At 39.4% G+C, this 23,344-nt stretch overlaps 2 protein-coding genes across 4 annotated transcripts in view; both read left to right on the plus strand.

Annotated features, from left to right (window-relative positions):
* Window positions 1-23,344, plus strand: part of LOC136857634 (ankyrin repeat domain-containing protein 39-like) — a 203,324-nt gene that overhangs the window by 108,944 nt on the left and 71,036 nt on the right. The gene's annotated exons all lie outside the window — the stretch shown is intronic.
* LOC136857635 (uncharacterized) overlaps window positions 1-23,344 on the plus strand; it is a 161,047-nt gene that overhangs the window by 106,727 nt on the left and 30,976 nt on the right. The window contains exon 1 of one of the 2 annotated variants that reach the window (XM_067136439.2): window positions 22,437-22,523. The exons of the other annotated variant lie outside the window; for it this stretch is intronic. The gene's annotated coding sequence lies outside the window, so the exon portion shown is untranslated. Of the gene's footprint in view, window positions 1-22,436; window positions 22,524-23,344 lie in introns of those variants that run through there. 2 annotated transcript variants of the gene reach the window in all.

Below are 23,344 nucleotides of genomic sequence, written 5' to 3' on the forward strand. Positions count from 1 at the left end.
GAATGTGATGGCAAGTTTTGTATAACCAGACGTTATTAAAAGATCCTCCTCTCTCCTTGATGTAGATTATCATACTCCAGCAAATTAAAAGGATGATTGTGATCTGATGATCGGGAACTCTGCGTTTGTTTTAGTGAACACCTTGAAGTCTGAGGAAAAGTGCATATTCTTTAAGTCTTTTCGAAAGTTTTTCTCTTCATTGTGTGACTACATGGTACCCAAATTTCCATTCAAAGATGTTTTAATTAATGCACAAGTTGCAAATACTTCTGCTAACTTATAAGTAAGGCATCATTTTCTAGCCTTAGATTGTTCATAAACAAGTGTCCGAACATTTTGACTAGTGAAACGGAACATTTGGATAAAGAAACTGATATTCTGCACTCCCAGTTCTGTAACTTTCAGCTCGAAGAAACAGACATGGCAAAAGGAAGAATTGATGTTCAATGGGCATTGGTAGGTCAGATGAAATCAGCTGATGGTGTACTTAAATATAACACTCTCTAAGGTGATGCTTGCTATTTTATCAATTCCACATAGCAATGCAGAATGTGAAAGGATTTTTAGCAGTCACAAAGACAAAAACACAGTTCAGATCCTTGCTGTCTGAACAAACTTTGAAGAAACTTTTAACCTTGATATCAGTTTAGCAAGGCAAGTGCTTTGAGCAAAAACTTAGTTCCGAGTTTCTGAAGAAGGCTAAGTCAGCTACTGGTGTGTTGAACAACAATTAGTCGTAATGTGATCACCATGTTGAAGGACGAGAAGTCACATGTTCCTACAGTTCAGGTATGTCCAGAATTTAGTATTCACATGTAAATGATGGAAAATATATATATGAGCAAAGAATTGTTGATGTATTGAATTATAATGAATTTGTACATGTTCTGCCATCAGTGATGTGTCGTAATACGTCGCGATTCGCTGCAAAATTTCTCCTGATTTTTCACTTTTGAAAGTTGGCATGTCTGTATATAACACATATTTATCATGTGATTTTCCCAAAGGAAAATTTGATCCCAGTTTTTCTTTTCCTTTTTTCAAGATTGATACCAGGCATGTTTTGAAAATAAATTACTCAAATGTGTGTGGATTGTCTTGTATGCTGATACCTGTGTAAGTATGCCATCACTAGCTACATTGGATGAGTCGATGTGTTATGGAATGTAAGGGAATGGTGGTGGTGGTGGTGGTGGTGGTGGTGGCATCCATGAAGTGTGTAATAGCTTTCATTTTGAAATCTTTGTGTAGAAGATTTTATCTATACCCCTTTTATATTGAACCTCAATCTTAGGGAGACTCACTGGTACCTAATTGATTTTATTTTATTTTATTTTATTTTATTTTATTTTATTTTATTTTATTTTAATATTACCTATGTAATGAATGAATGTGATGATGTTTGCGGATGATGATTTGATCTGCGAAGAAGATAAGGAGATACAAAAACAGCTGAATCTATTGAATAGAATGGTTGAGCAAAGGCGGATCGTTCGAGGATCAGTGTGGAGAAAAGCAAGACAATGGTGATGAGTAGAGGAATGTAGGAACAATCCTTCAAATGTATTTCACATAACATAATTATATTTGTGTTAGATTGTTTGCAGTGTTCACTTCCTACAGCTGTTCATAGTGTAGAAAGTAATTTGGAGTGGAGCAGGAAGCATACGCTAAGGGTAATGAGTTCAAAAGGTTAATATGGAACAAAGAGATACCAATGAAGGTTAAAGTACTGTAATGTACAAGGGATGTTACTTACCTGTAATGACATTTGCAGCAGAAACCTGAGCAGTGACTTGGAGAGATGCGAGTCAAGTACAGGCAGCTGAATGAAATTCCTGAGGAGTATGATACAGAAGACAAGGAGGGATAGAGTGAGAAATGAAGGCACATGAAAAGAGCTAAATGTGCAAAAACTAAATGACAAAGTGGAACAGAACAGATTGGGGAGTTGGGGCATGTCAAGTGGATGAAAGAAGAAAGACTGCCAAGGCAAGTACTGGAGAGACAGATGACAGGGAAGCGAGCACTAGGGAGACCAAGGTTACGATGGATGGACTGTATGAAAAACAGCATAAGACAATGGAACCTGGATTGGATCATGCTGTTGGGTAGGGAATGGTGGAGAGACAGGCTGAAGTGGAAAGGAACCAGCTGGAAAAATGGAAATTGATGATGGTGATAATTGCCCGTGTACAGTATTTTTGTAGTAATGATATGAAAGGTTGTGATTGACTGTTACAGCCTGTAACTGTTACAGTATAGGCTATTCTAACTACGATATGGTGAGCAGAAGTATGCAGTTTCATTTTCTTTGAATATATTCTTTATCCATCAATATTTTGGATCGGTACATTTACATAATAAAATGCTTCATGTAGCAGAGAGAATGTGTCACATTTTAGCATTCTTTTGGGCCATGAAAATCCATGTAGATTTTTTCCTTCTTTTAATAGATACAAATATAGAAACTTATTCTATACTTACATTCTGGTAAGTAATACTGCAGATGACATACTTGCAGATGTATGCTGTGGATAACCTCTTTGTTCTATGTAGATTAGAAGCCGATATCAAGAATAGTTGTCTTGCCTGTAGTGCTCTTATATTATTGAGATGGTAAATATATTGTGAATGGAATGAATTTATTATATTTCTTTTGTTGGCCTTTCTGTCATTCATGTAAGATAACATGATAATCTTGGCCTACATAAAACTTGAGAGTGCGTATTACTGTTTTTTTTTAATTTATATATTTATATTCGTAATGTTATATACTAGCTGTTTATCTCGTACTGTGAGGTATTCTTTGAATGCTCTATTCCTCTTTTGTTCATGCTATCAACAGTCCTCTATTCCATGCTGCAGTTTTCTACCTCTTTTGTGGTGTAAGGGTGTTTAGTAGAAGTAAGTCCTTTTTATTTTAAGCTTGAAAAAATAATTAACCATGGCTATTATGCTAGTGTCACAATTATCTGCTTTCTAGTGTTGCCTGTAGCTCATAGATATGCGACGATTTTGGTGTTTTTTAGTGTCAAGAAAGCACTGATGGTAGGTCAAGAATAGTATTAGGCTTCGGCATGTTTTAGCATTATACTAGAATACATGATTAAATAGTTACAATTGCTGCACCATTTATATACAGTAGTGTAGCATTATAGGAAGGTTAATGGTATCAAAATATTCTTTCTTTTCTTCACAATTTCCCTCAATTATATGAAACCAGGAATTTAAATTGATCTGTAGCATGTATGGAATAAGTACTGAAAGTGTTTTCTTGAGCAGTGTAGTCGCCACTCATTTATACTTCATTTGAAAAGCCTTGTAATAAGTGTAGTAATTCTTCAGCAGAAGCTGTATCCAGACTAAATAATTTATCACAGCTAACATTTGAATACAGATTTGCCCCAATTATTTAAAAATCAGGTTTAAATTGCAATATGCTGCCATCTCTAGCCAGGATGGAGGAGAAGAAATTAAACCAAGGATTACTTACGTTAACAGGGAAGTGAGTAAGAAGAAAGACCCTGGTAAAAGTAAGACCGAGCTCGATAGCTGCAGTCGCTTAAATGTGGCCAGTATCCGGTATTCGGGAGATAGTGGGTTCGAACCCCACTGTCGGCAGCCCTGAAGATGGTTTTCCGTGGTATCCCATTTTCACACCAGGCAAATGCTGGGGCAATACCTTATTTAAGGCCACGGCCAATTCCTTCCCACTCCTAGACCCTTCCTATCCCATCGCCCTATCTGTGTCAATGCGACGTAAAGCAACTTGCAAAAAAAAAAAAAAAAAAAAAAAGGAAGGAAGGAAAAGCTTGCCCTCAGAAATTAACCTAGTATTCATTTTTGGTATAGACTTAGACTGAAAAAACTTCAGGGCATAAGCCAGTCTAGAAGTTGATATCTTATAGACTGAATAAACCTCAGGGCATAAGCCAGTCTAGAAGTTGATATCTTGTTTTTTAAATTATTTTACTTCCTGATTGGAAAACAAACCCACATCCTTCTGGGCACAGATACCAACTGTGCTATTTTAGGTAGGATGTTCATACCTTGGAAGGCACTTTTTTACTGTCCTGTATCATTGCCCAGCAAGTCCTAGGTTCTGTGTAGCTTTTGAACATTTTTGTGGACTAAACTGTCTTGTGAAACACTGTAAACAAAAGTTTTTCAACAAATGGTTAATCAAATCCAAACTACTAGAAGTGGCTGTTGCAAGCTGTAGGAGACGATATGAATACAACAGGAATTGACAAAAATGTAAGGAATAGGTGCAGACAATGCCAGTGTGATCAATAATAGTGCGTGTAATTTGTTGCGAAGTAGGAAATGCCGCATGTGGTGCTTATTGGGCATGTTGCCATTCTATTCAGTTTTTTTTACCTCTGGTTCAGCAGCAAGATTATTTTTTTAAAATGACTAGGTAAAAAACTGATTAGGAATGTGCCTCGTGGGTGACTGCTCTAAATGCAGATCACTGATGATTGATGTTGATTGATTGACATAATTTTGTAAAATGTGCTGGTGCACTGTGCAGACAAGGATGGCAAATTTAGAAAATCATCGTGAAACAAATAAAACCACAAAAACTCTGCAAAAGACTTTTTGTATGAAAGGCAGTAAACAATCGTAAGTTATGTCAAACCTGTTACGGATTCTTTAGAATGTAGGATTTATTTGCTCTGTTCATTTCAGCACATTGCTCAGTATTGGTGAGTAATCACTTGAGGGAAATGTGCAAAATCAAATTTAAAGATTGTATTGTTGCTAGACTATTACACCTGAATCCTATCAGGTGGTAAGGGAATGATTAAGAATTTGCTGGGATCCTATTTTGTAAGTGATTTGTGGGATAATATTGGTGATTAAATGTATAGTATCCTAGTTGACTAATCTGCTGATATTAGCATCCATTGTCAGACTCGTTGGCTGAATGGTCAGCGTACTGGCCTTCGGTTCAGAGGGTCCCTGGTTCGATTCCCGGCCGGTTCGGGGACTTTAACCTTAATTGGTTAATTCCAATGGCTCGGGGGCTGGGTGTGTGTGGCGTATTCAACATTAGAAATCATCCTAGGTAGGGCCCTCATCTTCACAAACATGCAGGTCGCCTAATCAGCCGTCTACTAGGAAAAGACCTGCACCAGGCCTCCTGAGGCCATTTGCCATTATTATTATTATTATTATTATTATTATTATTATTATTATTATTGTTAAACAGTTACTAATGGAAACAAATTTGCATTTGACAAAAATGCAGGGAATAGGTACAGATAATGCCTGTGTGATGGTAGGCATCAATAATAATCTCAATCTCAATAATAATCTCAGTTCAATACGGACAAAAATGAAATTCTATAACATTCATTTGTATTGAAAAGGTGGACCCTTTTAAGTTTCCTATCTTCCATTCTAATGGAGCATATGCGTTTTTGAAGGAGGATATTGCACGTTTGTTGCTTATTAGATGTGTTTGTCATTCTATTCAATTAGCAGCCTCTGCTTCAACAGCTGAATGTCTTTAGAAATCTAGATTCTATTATCAGATTTTTGGTACTTTAAATGGTGGGGATGAACCCTTCAAAATTCCTTAGGCATATGATACAAGATGGTTGTCGATTAAGCCAGCAGTAACTCGAATAATATGTTAATGGTTAGAACTTCAAATCTGCTTTAACATTGTCAGGATTTGAGAAAATGCAGCTGAAATACTTTCCATATATATAGTGATGAACTGGGCTTTGAAAGTCCATATTTAAAATTGTCAGGAATTGAGAAAAATGTTATACAGCTGAAATACTTTTCAATGTACAGTAGTTAACTGAACTTGACATAGTTACCGTTCTTAAAATCCATACTTCTGGATCTTCAGGCAGTTAATAAAGGCTCTGAATCCAAGACCATAGATCCATGCAAGTTACTGGATGACTTTACATTTCTTATTAAATCTCTCCTTAAGAAGCTAGTCATTCCCACCTACTCTGTGGATAGGTTTCTTTTGAACAGTGGTTTTTAAAATCGCTTAGATCAGAATACTTATTTAGGGCATTTATTGGAAAGTAAGCTGGCATAATTAAGGAAATCTGCTATTACAGTAGAACAAGAAAAGTATTAGGACAAGATGTGTAAAATTTGTGCGTTGCATAATTAAATAGCTTCATCAACCTGACAACATTGAAATCTTATGAAAAGTGTCTGTCTGTTCCAAATTCATTTAAGGAATCCATAATCCGTCTCTTGGAAATATGCTATACAAATGGGGATTTCACTAAAATTGAAATTGAGTGGCAAAGACTTACTTTTGTAGAATGGAAGAACACTAATAGCTCTGTTCGTTTCTGGTTTGAAGTTCTAAATTATTGTGATGCCAGTGGTACAAATTGGTTAAACAGAATTTATGTCAGTGCTAGTTATTCCATGGTCAATTCAGAAGTCATTCATTCATTTCCGTGTCCGGTCAGCATTTCCAGAAAACTGCAGCTGCGATGGCCTTGCTTCATTTAAAAACATTGTGTGATGTGCATGGGTTGTCCAGAAGGGGACAGATAAGTAGGTTGCTTTGGTCTTGTTCAGCCACACATTTGCACGAGGTGTCTGTGTTTGCTGGAAGGATCCCCCATTTCTTCAAGTTGGTCTTGCATCGAGGGACGCCCACTTGTAAGCGGTACAGGGACCTCCATACAGGGTAAAGTAGGTCAGCACCAGGAGCTTGTTCTTTTTGTGGTGACATAGCTGTGGACAGTGAGCTCCTCCATCTGTTAAGACGAGTTGTCTCTGGTGTTCCCTCCAGCAGCAGAGTCCTAGCAAGGAAGCTCTTGAGGGATCTGAGGCGAGACCTTGCAGCTTGGTGACCATGGAGTGGATGTTGATGGTCATTCTCCTGCTTTGTTCTGTCGGCGTCTGCAGCAGTAGCCCTCCGGATATTGGGTGGGGCTGTTGCAACAATCGAGTACAGTTTCTGCACTGGCATTCGTTTTAGGCATCCTGAGATTATCCCTGCAGTATCGTTGACTGCAGTATCGACCTGCTTAGCATGTACTGAAGCGTTCCACACAGGAACAGCATACTCTGTAGCTGACAGAGTGCAGAAGTTCTCAGGATGTGTGGGCTGGCTCCCCAGGTGCTGTCGATCAGCTTTTGAAGTATACCATTGCGAGCACTGACCTTCTGTTTCGTGTTCAGACATTGCTGCCTGTACGTTAGAGCGCGGTATAGTGTGACACCTAGATAAACTGGTGTTGGGCAATATTTCAGTTGTTCCCCTCACCATGTGATGTTCAGTTGTCGCCGTGCATCCTTGTTTCGTAGATGAAACGCGCGCACTTGTGTTTAACTGGCGTTCGGCTTCAGATGGTTAGCATCATAGTACTTAGCGAGTTCATCCATCGCTGAAGTCGGCTTTCCTTCTACTTCTTCCAAGGTTGATCCCTGAGCAGCTACCATTGTGTCATCAGCATAGATAAAGAGCCTGGTGCTTGCTGGAATTGGCTGATCATTTGTGTAGATGTTGTACACTGTTGAAGCTAGCACGCTGCCTTGGGGGAGACCGTTCTTCCGGGTTCACCATCTGCTCCTCTTACCCTGTAGTGAGACTTGGAATCTTCTCTTCTGAAGGAAGGTGCTGATAAAGGATATTAGTTGGTGGTCCTTGGTAAGATCATACACTTTCTTCAACAGCTTCCTGTGATTCACAGTGTTGTATGCAGCTGTTATGTCAACAAAGGTGACTCCAGCTATCTCACTATGCTCTAAACCATCCTCTGTGTATTGGGTGAGATTCAAGATTTGGCTACAACATGATTTGCCAGCGCGGAAACCTGCTTGTTTTGGGATGAACTTCCCTTCGAGGATGATACTGATGCAGTTAAGTACCAAACGTTCCAGTATCTTGAAGGTATGGCATAGCAGGGAAATAGGTCAAAAAAAATTTCAGGTCGTTTGGTTCCTTCCCAGGCTTGAGTAGTGCGATGACTTGAGATTTACGCCATATTTTAGGGATGTATAACTTAGTGATACACGTGTTCATTAGGCTTAGTAACCACTCTCTTTTATGGCCGAAGTTCTTTATCTGTTCAACTCGTAGGTCATAGACACCAGCAGCCTTGTACATCTTCAAGCTGGAGATGGCAGCTTCAAGTTCAACGATGGAGAAGGATCCCAGAGGAAGTGATTCTCTGTTTCCAAATCACGTTGAAGAACTTCTTTGGTCGTCCTCCCTTTTGTTTTACCATTCAGCAGGAGCTGGCTCTCCACTTGATTAGGTGTGACTCTGGTAAAATTCTCTTGTGGTTTTACAGGGTTGCCGCTAAGGTTTTTAAGCAGTTTCCAGGCCTGTCAACTATTCAATTTCATGTCAAGGTTCTCTACCAGGTTGCTCCACTTGGCCTTACAAGTTGCTGCGATTCGGAAGTTGAAAGAGCGTTTACCCAGTTAAACCTTGTGAAAACAAAATCTAGAAACAGAATGAACACAGACATGGTGAATACTATTTTAGGAATATGTACTGGACTGCGCTGAAATAGTTGTCATACTTATTAACTTCCTGCATCAGTTCTTGCTCTAAATTAGGAACAAGAGGTGCATACAAATATCAAACAACTTACCCTACAGCTTCAAGTAAAGCATCGTTGAAGACATCAACGATGATTTGCAGACCTTAGATTTTTAGATAAGCTTGTGCAATGTATGCAACTATTTGTGGTTTTTGTAAAAATGTTGGTTGCAAGATAATTACTAAAAGAACTATTTCTAACTGTTAAAGTTGTGATTCTAGGGGTTTTTTTTTAAGGTATTAGTGGGAATTTTTTTAAGCTGTTGGGAGCCCTGCTCATACTTTTGGGACAGCTATACAAGTATTCAAAGGATGCTTGTTCATAGATTAAATTTACATGTAGATCTATGGTTTGTTCAGCTTGCTAGGTTATACATACATACATACATACATACATACATACATACATTATCATTATAGACTGTTATGCCTTTCAGCATTCAGTCTGCAAGCCTCTGAGAATTTACTAAACGTCGCCACAATCCTCGATTTGCAACTAGTATTGTGGCCTCATTTAGTTCTATACCTCTTATCTTTAAATCGTTAGAAACTGAGTCTAACCATCGTCGTCTTGGTCTCCCTCTACTTCTCTTACCCTCCATAACAGAGTCCATTATTCTCCTAGGTAACCTATCCTCCTCCATTCGCCTCACATGACCCCACCACCGAAGCCGGCTTATGCGTACAGCTTCATCCATCGAGTTCATTCCTAAATTATCCTTTATCTCATCATTCCGAGTACCCTCCTGCCATTGTTCCCACCTGTTTGTACCAGCAAACATTCTCGCTGCTTTCATGTCTGTTACTTCTAACTTATGAATAAGATATCCTGAGTCCACCCAGCTTTCGCTCCCGTAAAGTAAAGTTGGTCTGAAAACAGACCGAAAGATAGTTTTGTCTGGGAGCTGTCTTCCTTCTTACAGAATACTGCTGATCGCAACTGCGAGCTCACTGCATTAGCTTTACTACACCTTGATTCAATCTCGCTTACTATATTACCATCCTGGGAGAACACACAACCTAAATACTTGAAATTATCGACCTGTTCCAGCTTTGTATCACTAATCTGACATTCGATTCTGTTGAATTTCTTACCTACTGACATCAATTTAGTCTTCGAGAGGCTAATTTTCATACCATACTCATTGCACCTATTTTCAAGTTCCAAGATATTAGACTGCAGGCTTTTGGCACAGTCTGCCATTAAGACCAAGTCGTCAGCATAGGCCTAACTGCTTACTACATTTCCACCTAACTGAATCCCTCCCTGCCATTTTATACCTTTCAGCAGATGATCCATGTAAACTACGAACAGCAAAGGTGAAAGATTACAGCCTTGTCTAACTCCTGTAAGTACCCTGAACCAAGAACTCATTCTACCATCAATTCTCACTGAAGCCCAATTGTCAACATAAATGCCTTTGATTGATTTTAATAATCTACCTTTAATTCCATAGTCCCCCAGTATGGCGAACATCTTTTCCCTCGGTACCCTGCCATATGCTTTCTCTAGATCTACGAAACATAAACACATCTGCCTATTCCTCTCGTAGCATTTTTCAATTAACTGGCGCATACTGAAAATCTGATCCTGACAGCCTCTCTGTGGTCTGAAACCACACTGGTTTTCATCCAACTTCCTCTCAACGACTGATCGCACCCTCCCTTCCAGGATGCCAGTGAATACTTTGCCTGGTATACTAATCAATGAGATACCTCGATAGTTGTTGCAATCCTTCCTGTTCCCTTGCTTATAGATAGGTGTAATTACTGATTTTGTCCAATCTGAAGGTACCGTACCAACACTCCATGCTACTCTATGAAGCCATTTCATCCCTGCCTTCCCACTATAGTTCACCATTTCAGGTCTAATTTCATCTATTCCTGCTGCTTATGACAGTGGAGTTTTGTTTACCATGTTTCCACTTCCTCAAGCATAATTTCACCAACATAATTTTCCTCCTCCCCATGAGCTTGGCTGTTTGCAACACCACCATGATGATTTCCTTTTACATTGAGATGATGTTCAAAATATTCCCTCCACCTCTCCAGTGATTCCCTGGGATCTGTTATGAGTTCACCTGAATTACTCAAAACACTGTTCATTTCCTTTTTCCCTTCCTTCCTAAGGTTCTTTATTACTGTCCAGAAAGGTTTCCCTGCTGCTTGACCTAGTCTTTCCAGGTTATTACCAAAATCTTCCCATGACTTCTTTTTGGATTCAACAACTATTTGTTTCGCTCTGTTTCTTTCATCTACGTACCAATCCCTGTCTGCCTTGGCCCTTGTTTGGAGCCATTTCTGATAAGCCTTCTTTTTACATTTACACGCTGCTCTCACTTCATCATTCCACCAAGATGTTCGCCTTTACCCATCTTTACACACAGTTGTTCCTAGGCATTCCCTTGCTGTTTCTACTACAGCATTCCTGTATGCCATCCATTCACTTTCTATATCCTGAACCTGCTTACTGTCTACTGTTCGAAACTTCTCACTAATCATATCCATGTACTTCTGTCTAATTTCCTCATCCTGGAAACTTCCTACCCTTATTCTTTTGCAGACAGATTTCACTTTCTCTACCCTAGGCCTAGAGATACTTAGTTCACTACAGATCAGATAGTGGTCTGTATCATCGAAAAATCCGCGAAAAACTCGTACATTCCTAACAGATTTCCTGAATTCAAAGTCTGTTAAGATGTAGTCTATCATGGATCTGGTACCCCTAGCCTCCCATGTGTAGCTGTGAATAGCCTTATGCTTGAAGAATGTATTCTTAACAGCTAAACCCATACTAGCACAGAAGTCCAGCAAACGCTTCCCATTCCCATTAGCTTCCATATCTTCCCCACATTTACCAATCACCCTTTCATATCCTTCAGTTCTATTCCCAACTCTCGCATTGAAATTGCCCATTAGCACTATTCTATCCTTGCTGTTGACCCTGACCACGATGTCACTCAATGCTTCATAAAACTTGTCAACTTCATCCTCATCTGCACCCTCACATGGTGAATACACGGACACAATTCTTGTCCTAATTCCTCCCACTGACAAATTACCCACATCATTCGCTCATTTACGTGCCTAACAGAAACTATGTTGCGTGCAATGGTATTCCTGATAAAGAGCCCTACCCCAGACTCTGCCCTTCCCTTTCTAACACCCGTCAAGTACACTTTATATATATATAAATGTCATTGTATGTATGTATGTATGTATGTATGTATGTATTACATCTCCTCTTAAACCACTGGAGCGATTTACACCAAACTTGGTACACTTACGACTTAGTATCAGGAGACAAACCGCGTGGGGGTAAGACACCCCAAGTACCCATAGAGGCGGGGGGGCGAGGTGGGTCTCACATAAAATATATGAAAATGGTATCGAATCCATCGTTTTCGGATTCCCTGCGATGAATAGTGATACACCCGAATTTTTCCAAGTCCAAATTCAGCCCCCTTTTGGGTGAGGGGCGAGGGGGTCACATATAAACATATACGAAAATAGTGTCGAATCCATCGTTTTCGGATTCGCTGAGATGAATAGTGATACTCCGGAATTTTTCCAAGTTCAATTTCAGCCCCATTTTGGTGGGGGGCGAGGGGGGAGTGATATATCAAAGTAATAGGAAATAGTGTCGAATCCATCCTTTTTGGGGTCGCTGGGATAAATAGTGACACTCCGGATTTCTTTTGACAAACTGCGCGGGGGTAAGGCCCCATGCACCCATATAGGTGGGGGGCAAGGGGGTCACATATAAAATATACGAAAATAGTGTTGAATCCATCGTTTTCGGGTTCGCTGAGATGAAAGGTGATATAAAAACATACGAAAATAGTGTGGAATCCATCGTTTTCGGATTCGCTGAGATGAATAGTGATACTCTGTAATTTTTCCAAATCCAAATTCAGCTCCGATTGGGTGGGGGGCCAAGGGGTCACATATAAAACATAGGAAAATAGTGTTGAGAATCCATTGTTTTCGGGTTCGCTGAGATGAAAGGTGATAATCCGGAATTTTCCAAGTCCAAATTCAGCCCCCTTTTGGGTGAGGGGCAAGGGGAGGGTGATATAAGAAAATTATCGAAAACAGTGTCGAATCCATCCTTTTCGGGGTCGCTGGGATGAATAGTGACACTTCGGATTTCTTTTCACAAACCGCGTGGGGATAAGACACCCCATGTACCCATAGGGGCGGGGGTGACATAAAATATTCTAAAATAGTGTCGTATCCATACTTTTTATGGTCACTGCGGTGAATAGTGATATTCCAGAATTTTTCAAAGTTCGAGTTCTCCCCCCCCCTTTTGGGGTGTGGGTCGAGGGGGGGAAGTGATTTATCAAAATAATCTAACATGGTGTCGAATCCATCCTTTTCGGGGTCGCTGAGATGAATATTGACAATCCAGATTTCTTTTGACAAACTGCGTGGGGGTAAGACACCCCACGTAGCCACTGAGGCGAGGGGGTGACATAAGAAATATTCGAAAAAAGTGTCGAATCCATATTTTTCATGGTCGCTGGGATGAATAGTAACATTGTGGAATTTTTTAAAGTTCAAGTTCAGCCCCCTTTGGGGTGGGGTCGAGGGGGAATGATATAAAAAATTTTATCGAAAACAGTGTCGAATCCATACTTTTCGGGGTAGCTAAGATGAATAGTGACACTCCGGATTTCTCATGACAAACCGCGTGATGGGTAAGACCCCACGTACCCATTGAGGCGAAGGGGGTAGGGGAGTGAGATATAAAATATTCGAAAACGTGTCGAATCCATACTCTTCGTGGTCGCTGAGAGGAAGTGTGACACTCTGGAATTTTTTAAGGTCCAAATTCAGTCCCCTTTGGGGTGGGGGCGAAGGGGAGTGAGATGTTATTTATAAGTTTCATTTCCGTATTGATGGATATTACTTTACAGAAAAACAATATATATACAAATCTCCACCTTATCAATACAAATTTATTTCACATTAAGCAGGTAAATATAGTCAATATTTACCTGCTTAATGTGAAATAAATTTGTATTGATAAGGTGGAGATTTGTATATATATTGTTTTTCTGTAAAGGGGAGTGAGATATCAAAATAATCGAAAATAGTGTCGAATCCATCCTTTTAGGGGTCGCTGAGATGAATAGTGATATTCCGGATTTCTTTTGATAAACCGCGTGGGGTAAGACACCCCATGTACCCATAAGGGCGGTGGGGACGCAAGGGGGTGACATATAAAATATTCGATAGTAGTGTTGAATTCATACTTTCTATGGTCGCTGGGATGAATGGTGACATTCCGGAAACTTTTAAAGTCCAAGTTCTGCCTCCTTCGGGGTGGGGAGCGAGGGGGAGTGATATATCAAAATAATCGAAAACAGTGTCGAATCCATAATTTTCTGGGTTGCTAAGATTATTAATTTTTTTTTTTTTTTTGAATGAATCAAATACTTCCCAGTCAATTCTAGCTTCCACAATAACAAGGTTTTACTCGAATATTAAATAATCTAAAACTTGAAATCAGATACATCCAAATAACTCTAAATCTACATAATAGGTCGTAATAACATCTCAAAACTAAATCAATAAGCATCCACTTCACACTTAACTAACTGGTGATAAAAATACTAAATGTAAACATTCAAAAGCTAGTCTCCTATATCTTCCTCATCTCCCCTTACCCGAATATCACTTACTCATAGCACATCCAGATGCATCCTCTTTGCTGACTCAGCCAGTTCTACCTTCTTTCTTCCATAAGCCCGATTAATATTGATAGCTCCCCATCGAATTCCATTTCGTTCGCCAAGTTGTTTCCAAGGAGTCCCTCGCCTGTCAAATGGGAATGGGACTCCATTACTCCCATAGGTCCGAGGCTTGCTTAAAGTGTTCTGAGCTCGGTAAATTCATGAAGCAGGATGCTGCCCTACTTGCACATAGTCCAAGTGAGGATCTCTCCTCTAATGAGTTATGGACCACCGGTGAATTGTATAGTCCTAGCCGCCTGAGCACAAGGAGAGCCACGACTCAGAATATGTCCGACATGCCCACTCCCATTCCATAGCAACTGGTATCCCGACTCTCAGGGCCACTTACTAGGCCACTCAGCCATTGCCCATGGTTCACGAACTAGGACGTGACTACAGTAACCCACTAAGACAAATGAGGAAAAGTGAAAATGGCAGAAGATCCAGAAAAGAAAAGACTGAAGAGAAGTTCCTCCTTGCAAGAAAAATGGTTAACTCGGTACCCTTTTCTAAAACAAAAGACTGATAACACATGGGCACTATGTATATTATTTAGCTAGTCTTTTCCATTTCCAACCATGGAATCTACCAAGTCAGAAGCTGCATAAAATGTGAATCTCACAAGGCTTTGGCAAATGGGAAGAGAACTTACGGTAGTATCTCCAAGTTTTTTACTGTGAATATTCCTAGTGTTGATCATGTGATTGCTACAGAAGCTGTATTCTCTTATATTGTATAATATCACCAGTCGTTTTGATCTAAGGACTGTTGAAATTAATTTGTACCAGAAATCTTCAAAGACAGTGAGGTCTCAAAGAAAGATGGTTGTGGAAGAACGATGTGAGGCCATTGTAACAAGGACGTTAGCCCTCCGTTCTCTAGATTCATTCATAAGAAATATTAAGGAGAACTTCTTACCATACTCCTTTGCCACAGATGCTTCAAATCACAAGATGATGAAGTGTTTTCCCCTTCTTGTGAGGTATTGTGATCGGACTCTTGTGATTGAGGAGAAGCTAGTTGAGTTTTTAGCCTACTTGGAGAGACTTATACTCTTTATTTCTAATCATGTTCTTTCTGTATTGGACAAACACCAGTTACCCAAGCATCTTCTAGTTGGATATGAAGCAGACAATGCAGCTTTTAATTTTGGTGTAGTTAGATAAATGGGCAACGATGTGTTCACAAAGTTGAAAGAATTATATAGAAATGTTGTTCCACTTCACATAATTCATAATGCAACCCAGAAAGCTTGTAATTGTGTAACACTGGACATTGAAAATACTGTAATCAAACTTGCTTCCTATTTTAGATATTCAACAAATAGGGAAGAACATTTACAAGATTTTTGTGAATTTGTTCAGTTGAATACAGAACTGTTATTTCCCATGAAAAAATCTGCTACAGCAGTACCCAGCTCTAAAATCAAATTTCATGTTCATTCCAAGTCGTCATTGACCAAATGTTGTGTGAATTTTTTGAGGATGATTCTATAAAGTTTATTTGCTTTTTCTTCAAAGCACACTAATTTTAATGCAGAAGGCTGCTCTGAAACTGCAAGTGAAACAAACTGACCCCACTGGGAATGCATGCTGCAGTGAATGAATTGCATGATACCCTACAGGAGAGAAGAAATACGTTGGAATTCAACATTGGCTACTCTGGAAAAGGTTTGTGACGATTTGAAGAATTGTAACCTCAAGATGGAAGTGGCTGATTTCTATGAAGTTGCAATTGATATGATTTCAGAAGTGTTTGTTTGAGCTATTTGTGGTTACTGATCCAGCAGGATCTCAATAGTTTCACATTCAACAATGTGAAAAAAATGCTTTGGCTTTGGTTCCTGATTTGGTGTTTCATAACCTGTTTGATGAAGCGACGATAGTTAGAAAATATTCAGAGTGATGCAGATTTTAAGTATGTGACTGTAAACCATCTCCATCTCTAGCTAATGTGGCTGGAATGGTTTCTATCCTTGTTTCCGTAGAATGCAACTGTCGAAAGTGTCTTCTTTATGAACTTGAGTGATATGAAATGTCGTATGGCTTTTAGTGCCGCGATATCCCAGGACGGGTTCGGCTCGCCAGGTGCAGGTCTTTCTATTTGACACCCATAGGTGACCTGCGCGTCGTGATGAGGATGAAATGATGATGAAGACAACACATACACCCAGCCCCCGTGCCATCGGAATTAACCAATTAAGGTTAAAATCCACGACCCGGCCGGGAATCGAACCCGGGACCCTCTGAACCGAAGGCCAGTACGCTGACCGTTCAGCCAGCGAGTCGGACACTTGAGTGATGAAAGAAGTAGACTATCTATTCAAACTCTTTCTTCTGTGATGCAAGTTCTTATCAGTTACAATGGTAAATCCTACAAAATTGTGTTCCACATAATCATCATCATCTAAAGGCTTCGCCTTGTCGCTGCAACCATTGATCTCTTCTCTCTGCGATCCTTTTCATCTCTCCATAACCTTGGCATCCCATCATCTCAACTACCTCTTCAATGATCTTCTTCCGTGGTTTCCCTCTGCCTTTCTTTCCCATCACCTTGCCTTCGAACAAGTTCTTTATGAAGTTATTATGCCTGAGAATGTGACCGAAAACTGACGCTTTTCTCCTTTTTATCATTGTTATTAAATGTTATTAAATATCAAAAGATATTAATGAGGAAAAGCTTGTTAAAGGTTTGTCCAAATACAATGATCTGAATTCTGAGTAAAGCTAGAAATCATACATTTTATGCTTGGGTCAGATTTACGACTTTATGTTCTCAAGGCTCTTTGCATGTCCATTCTCCCATACCAGTGTCAAGGGTCACCTAACCACAAGCAAAAATAAGATTAGCCTATATCTGAGTGAAAATTAATAAACTTCATTATCTAGAAATTATCAGCAAAATTATCCACACTGCCATACTTTTCACATCCGCCAAGACACTAATTTAGCAGATAAATCTGCCCATATCCGCATCTGTGCTGGGCTCTACCTATTACGTATCGTACCGTATAATGACAAATGTTCTTCACTTGGTGAGCTAAGTGGCTCAGCTGGTTGATTGCTGGTTTTCGGGCCCCAACTTGGCTGGTTTGATCCCAGCTCAGTCAGGGGTAATTAAAATGTGTTCATTTACATCAGGTGCGTATTGGTAGATTTACTGGCACGTAAAAGAACTTTTGAGGGACAAAATTCCTGCACCTTAGCACCATATGGACAGCCAACAAAATATCTGCAGATTGGAGCAAGGCATTATAATTCCCCTGTTTAAAAAAGGTAGCAGACAGAATTCTACCAACAAGTAAGAACACTTATGGGATGACATGTTTCCAAAATCAGGCAAACTGATGTTTCACAGCTAGTTCATACCAATATTGACCTATGGTATTGAAGCGTGCACCCTCACAAAAAGAGATTCATCAAGACTGCAATCATCAGGGATGAAATTTCTTAGATCCACCATCCAGAAGACCAAGATGAAAAATTTAAGAAATGAGGTGGTGAGGAAAGAAGCCGGAATAAAGACATCCGTATTGGACCGAATTGGCACATCCAGACTACGGTGGTACGGGCATGTGATGAGGATGGAGCCTACAAGAACAGCCAGAATAAGTTTGGAAAGACAGGTAGAGGGGAAAAGACCTGCAGAAAGACCTAAAACCTGATGGATGGACATGATCAAGGATGATCTAGTTACCAGGGGATGGACAGTGGATGATGATCTCCATGACAAGTTGTATATGGACAGGAAGAAGTGGAAGAGGCACATAAACAGTACCCGAGAAACTGGAAGTGTACAATGATGATGAGCTACTCCAAAAGCCCTTAAAGTAGTTAGTGGGACATAAAACAAATATAGTCAGTTCTTTCAGTAGAATATTACCTATAAATTATGTAAAATATTGTAAAGTAGTTGGATGGCTGTTGCAGCAATGATGGTTAGGGCAGTAGAACTCTCTTCGTTGGCAGCAGAGCTTTTTCTTTTTCCTCCTCATATGTTTTGATAGACTTAATTATTACAAACCTCTGCTTTTGTGATTAGTGAATTGTACTGGCATGAATCTTTTTAACCCCGTGTTGCTCAGAATTGTTAAAAGTATTCCATAGTTCTAGAAATTTTAAACTGGATAACAGTTTACGGGCCATGAGAAGAAAGTGGTTCAGAAATGATGGTAGTGTTCTGGTTGTGATTCTAAGGAAAAAGTGTGCAGGTGGCAGAGTGCAGTAAAATTGAATGAAACCACTCACAAAGAATTTTCTTTATGTCCCATAATGACATGGAATCACCACCACCACCATCGGCTAAAGAAAAGCGAGGGCCATGTAGGTCGTGAAAATGACACCATAGGCCTCAAATGCTCTAATATATCTTATTTAATTGTGAACTCAGTTCAATACGGAACATTATGAAATTTTTATCTTTAAATGTGCTAATACCGTCAGGGTCAGAAAAGAACAAGAGTTGACCAAGGGAGGTCAGGTAGGATAGATGAAAGTGAGGGGCCTGCCACAAGTGGAAGCAATGCCAGGACTCAGCTGAGGGCCCCTTTTAGTTGCCTCTTATGACAGGCAGGGGATATCGTGTGTGTATTCTACTGCCTCCGCCCACAGGGTGTACAAGGAATACTGGCAGTTGTGGCATGTGCAAAATTACAAATTGTAAAATTAGAATTTATTGGTGAATGGTCCTTACTTAAGAAATTTGTACTTGTTTCTATGACAGTATATTATTCCATTGTTTGATACATCAGAATTAAGTGTTTTTTTAAAATACATTTCTATTGTTGTCCTGTGGTTTGTAGTTCTCGAAGTGAAAACTTTAGAATTAGTGATAAGAGTATATATAACTATAGAAATAATATAACAAGATATGGTGGGAGTGTAATGATCAAAATAATAAAACAAAATATTGTAATCAGGTGGATTCTCAGATTGTAAAAGAAATTCTTTTACACAAAAAGTTTTGTTTACAGCTTTTATTTTTCAAGATGTAAAGAAACTTGACTGGTTACAACCTTTGTTTGACATCTCTAAACATTTCACCAAGTGGTATCAAACTCTTGTTTTATAATGTACAGCTCTAAATGCTTTTCCACATCATCTTGCTACATTTGTATGAGTTGACTAATGCTGTTGTGTAAAATGCGCACTCTTCTTTTACCCACCTCATCTAGGAATAGAGAGGATCATTGATCTCGCTCTTGATAGTATATTTCAACTGGATTGTATTTGTATTGTCAGTTGCTGTCTGTCTATAGCAGGGCCTCTCAAACACCCAAAATCTCACGCGTGCAGACAGCGGCACAGAGTTCCTGTGCACAGTGCATCGGTCTGGCTCGGCTCGGACCAAACGAGCGAGACAGGCGTGGGGAAAGAGAGAGACGGTGCTCTTGCTCCAAATTGAGGAGCGAGGGTCTGCACTCTTGTTAACCAAGCAAAGTCATCTTTTGCACCGTGCACAGTACATGCACCGGACACATGCACCCTGAGAGGCCCTATTGTATAGGGTGGGTGAGAAGTTGCTGTCTATGGACTGAGTGATATGATAGTTGAGGCAGTAAAAGGGGGACAGTTTAACAGTGCCAGTTAGCAATTTTCAAAGAAAGATTAGGTCTGTTTGGTTACACACGTCGTTAATAGATGTTACTGGTTTAGTTGCAATTTTATTACCTTGATTGAAAATGAATCACTCTACTCTGTTGATGGTTATGAATTTCATGTTTTTGGTCCGTATTGAACAATATATAAGTAATAATAATAATAATAATAACTTAAATGTTTCCACCTTTTCAATACAATATATTCACAAAATTACAAAATTATACGGTACTAGTTTCGACCCATCTAGGGGTCATCATCAGCCGTATAGGATTTCGCCACAAATGATCTTTGCTCCAATACGGCTGATGATGACCCCTAGATGGGTCGAAACTAGTACCGTATAATTTTGTAATTTTGTGAATATATTGTATTGAAAAGGTGGAAACATTTAAGTTATTATTATTATTATTATTATTACTCTACTCTGTGTTGGGCTGCACTTAACTTCTTTGTTTTCCTCACTGGTGGGATGCCAGTGAGGCAGTGTTGCAGAGCAGGTTGTATCATGGAATATACATCGCTCGGAGTGCCCAGCTTCTAGACCCTTGAATTACAACGGACACATCCTAGTATCCTAAAATTACCTTTACATGTACATTCCACTTCTAAGTTGGTGGAAATGTGTATTCCCATCATTTGCAGTGAAATGCACGCAGGAAGAATTTTGCTGCACAGTGAAAGACTGTGTAGAATGCTGTCTGGCCCTACTTAATCTTAAATATTTACATTTGTTCATGTTAAGTCATTTTATTTACATCACACCATACTGCCACACTGTCCAGATCTTCTTGAAGTGATTTATCATCTTTGTCATTTCTTATGGATCTGTAAATTATGGAGTTGTCTGCATAATGTGCCATACTGGATATCTCACAGCCTGGAGAGTCAAGGGTAAAAGCAGTGTACAAGAAGGCCCAATCACCGACCCCTGTGATACTCCCGAGGTTACCACAGTGTTAAGCCTAACATGACGCACTGCGTTCAACCACCAGGAATGACTTCAACCACATCATCAGTGTGCCTTCGATGCCATATTTGCTAAGTTTTAACAAGTGTTTGATGAGGAACTCGAAGGGTATTCACGTGGCCCCCTTTGTCCCAACCAATGCCCCGGAAAGTGTTCGTTCAGCCAGTCATGCACGATATGTGCAGAGTAGCATGGGGTCCCCTACTATTGAAAGATATTTTCAGAATTGTCCCATTGGGAGACCATTGGCCACACATCGTGACGCAACAAGTTGAGATATTCCTCGGCATTCATGGCGTCTCTTTAGAGAATAGGATCAGTAACACAGTACGAAGTCATTCCACACTATATAGTCAGTCGCCTTTGGCAAATTCTTCACTTTCTCCACTGTTTTATCTGGGTTGTGCTCTGCTCCATAAAGGCAATTGTCAATTCACAAAACCACCAACATTGGAAAGTGTCTCATCGCTCGAATAACATTACGAAACAAATCCAGACAGTCGCCATGCTACAAAAGCATCATTTTTCCATATTCCGTGCACCTGTTGTGGTCCTTCTTGGACAACTCTTGACGTGGTGAGGTTTCCAAGTCCGAAGTCCAAAAGTTCAGGTTGTTCTTCAACACTATACGTACTGTGTGTCTGGATTGTCCACTCTCATAAGAGGTCTGGGGCGTTGATTTACCAGGGCTTTGCATGAACAGTGCCGTTTCTACCACAACGTTCTCAGAGAACTACACTGTTGACAGCTGTCCACTTCTTGCATCTGCAACAAACCGTGTTGTTATTAATTTTGCGTGACAGTTTCATATTGTCTTGTGATGAAGTGTAGCATGTGGACTGTGAACACCTTGCCACTATCGCTGCACAAGGACAACAGATTTCCACACTTCAGAACGTGAAGCTATCTGGATGCGATCACGTAAAGACAAGATCTTGTCCACCATGTTCTCCCTTGTTCACTGATTGTCATGCTACTGGAAGACTTTTTCAAGGGCACTAGAGAAACAGAAAAAACAATTTTGCAAATCTGTCAATAATTAAAAAACCTACAGACATTTTTAATCAGATGATTCCCCACCCACCTTTTAGTGCTGCCTTTATTGTTTGAGTAAATGAATTCTTCGATTTTATAAATTTTACCATTGATTATTGTAATTACTGTACTGTTTATACTATGCATTTACTTCTCTTATGTCTTGGGTCTCAAAGACCTATTGAATGCAATAAATTACGATGATAGATCTCACTAGCTGTAATGCATGTTATTCCATCTCCAACAATTTTGGCATAATGAACACAGGGCAGAGAAGATATCATGCTTCATTCAGTAATTTTCTTCTGATATTTGTACTGTATGAATAACTTAATTTAAGGCTGGTGATCATATATATATTCTAAGTTGGTTTTTGTTTGAAGAGTTCCTTGTTTTATTTTCATAAACTTGTTTGACTGGAGCATAATGGAGTTTTGAACTGCACCTACTACTTTTCAGAAATGTTGGTACTGTATAAGCCTATTGTAGACGAACCATCTAATGGCATTCATCAACAGAAACTTATTTTTCTAGGTGTCCCAGTGAATCCATTAAAAGGGCATTTCAATTGAGGGGACTGTGAAGCATCAGCTGGCAGTTCTGCTGGTTGCAGAGGCTTGTGGAGAGTAACGGTACACTGCTGTCTATTGCTTTATGTCCTGTGTTGTTGCACTTGCTTTTTATGTTATAGTGGTTCATCTTCACAATTCCCTCAAATAATTTTCCGTTCTTATTTTTAAAAAGCTCAATCCAGTGTTTTTTCTTTTACATCCAATTATCTTGGATTGTCATCTGAATGCCTAGTGGTATTGTTGCTGAGTTCTCACCCAGGCAACCCTGGTTCGAATCCAGGTCAATACACATGGGATTTTTGAGATGACAAGTCATATCCAGGTGGTTCAAATTCCATGTGAAATTGGAGGTCCTGTGGCTATTATAGCAATATTTACAGTCACGTTAAACTACAGACTATCTTGCAAATGATGAGACTTGTTATTGTCATTTAATGGAAATTTCTGTTAAAGATTAAGATCTTGAAGGATAAATTTCTAATTGGATGGTGTTATGCATCACTTGACCAAGCGTCTTTAAAAAAAAAAGAAAAGATTATTGCTCCATGTCGTTGCTAAAGGTGCAAACTTAATACAGTTTATAGTTTGGACTTTTGTTCTCAACATGGTTTTGTGGGTAATTAATTTTGACCCCAGTCATTTTGCATCAAGTGACTTGACCACCATTTCTGAGGCTGAATTATGCATCATTTCATGTTTTATGCTGTTATTATATAGAATATTGTTTTGAAACATTTTATATGAGCAATTTATGGTGCCATTTTAACATTTAAAACCTTCTGTTGTATTTAGTCATAAAATTGCAGGCGTTTGTGAAAGAGGTCTGTAGACGAATGTTATCAATGTAACACACGCTGTACTTGACAGAATATAATCCAGTA

The sequence above is a fragment of the Anabrus simplex genome, chromosome 1 (assembly GCF_040414725.1).
Source record: "Anabrus simplex isolate iqAnaSimp1 chromosome 1, ASM4041472v1, whole genome shotgun sequence".
NCBI lineage: Eukaryota > Metazoa > Arthropoda > Insecta > Orthoptera > Tettigoniidae > Anabrus > Anabrus simplex.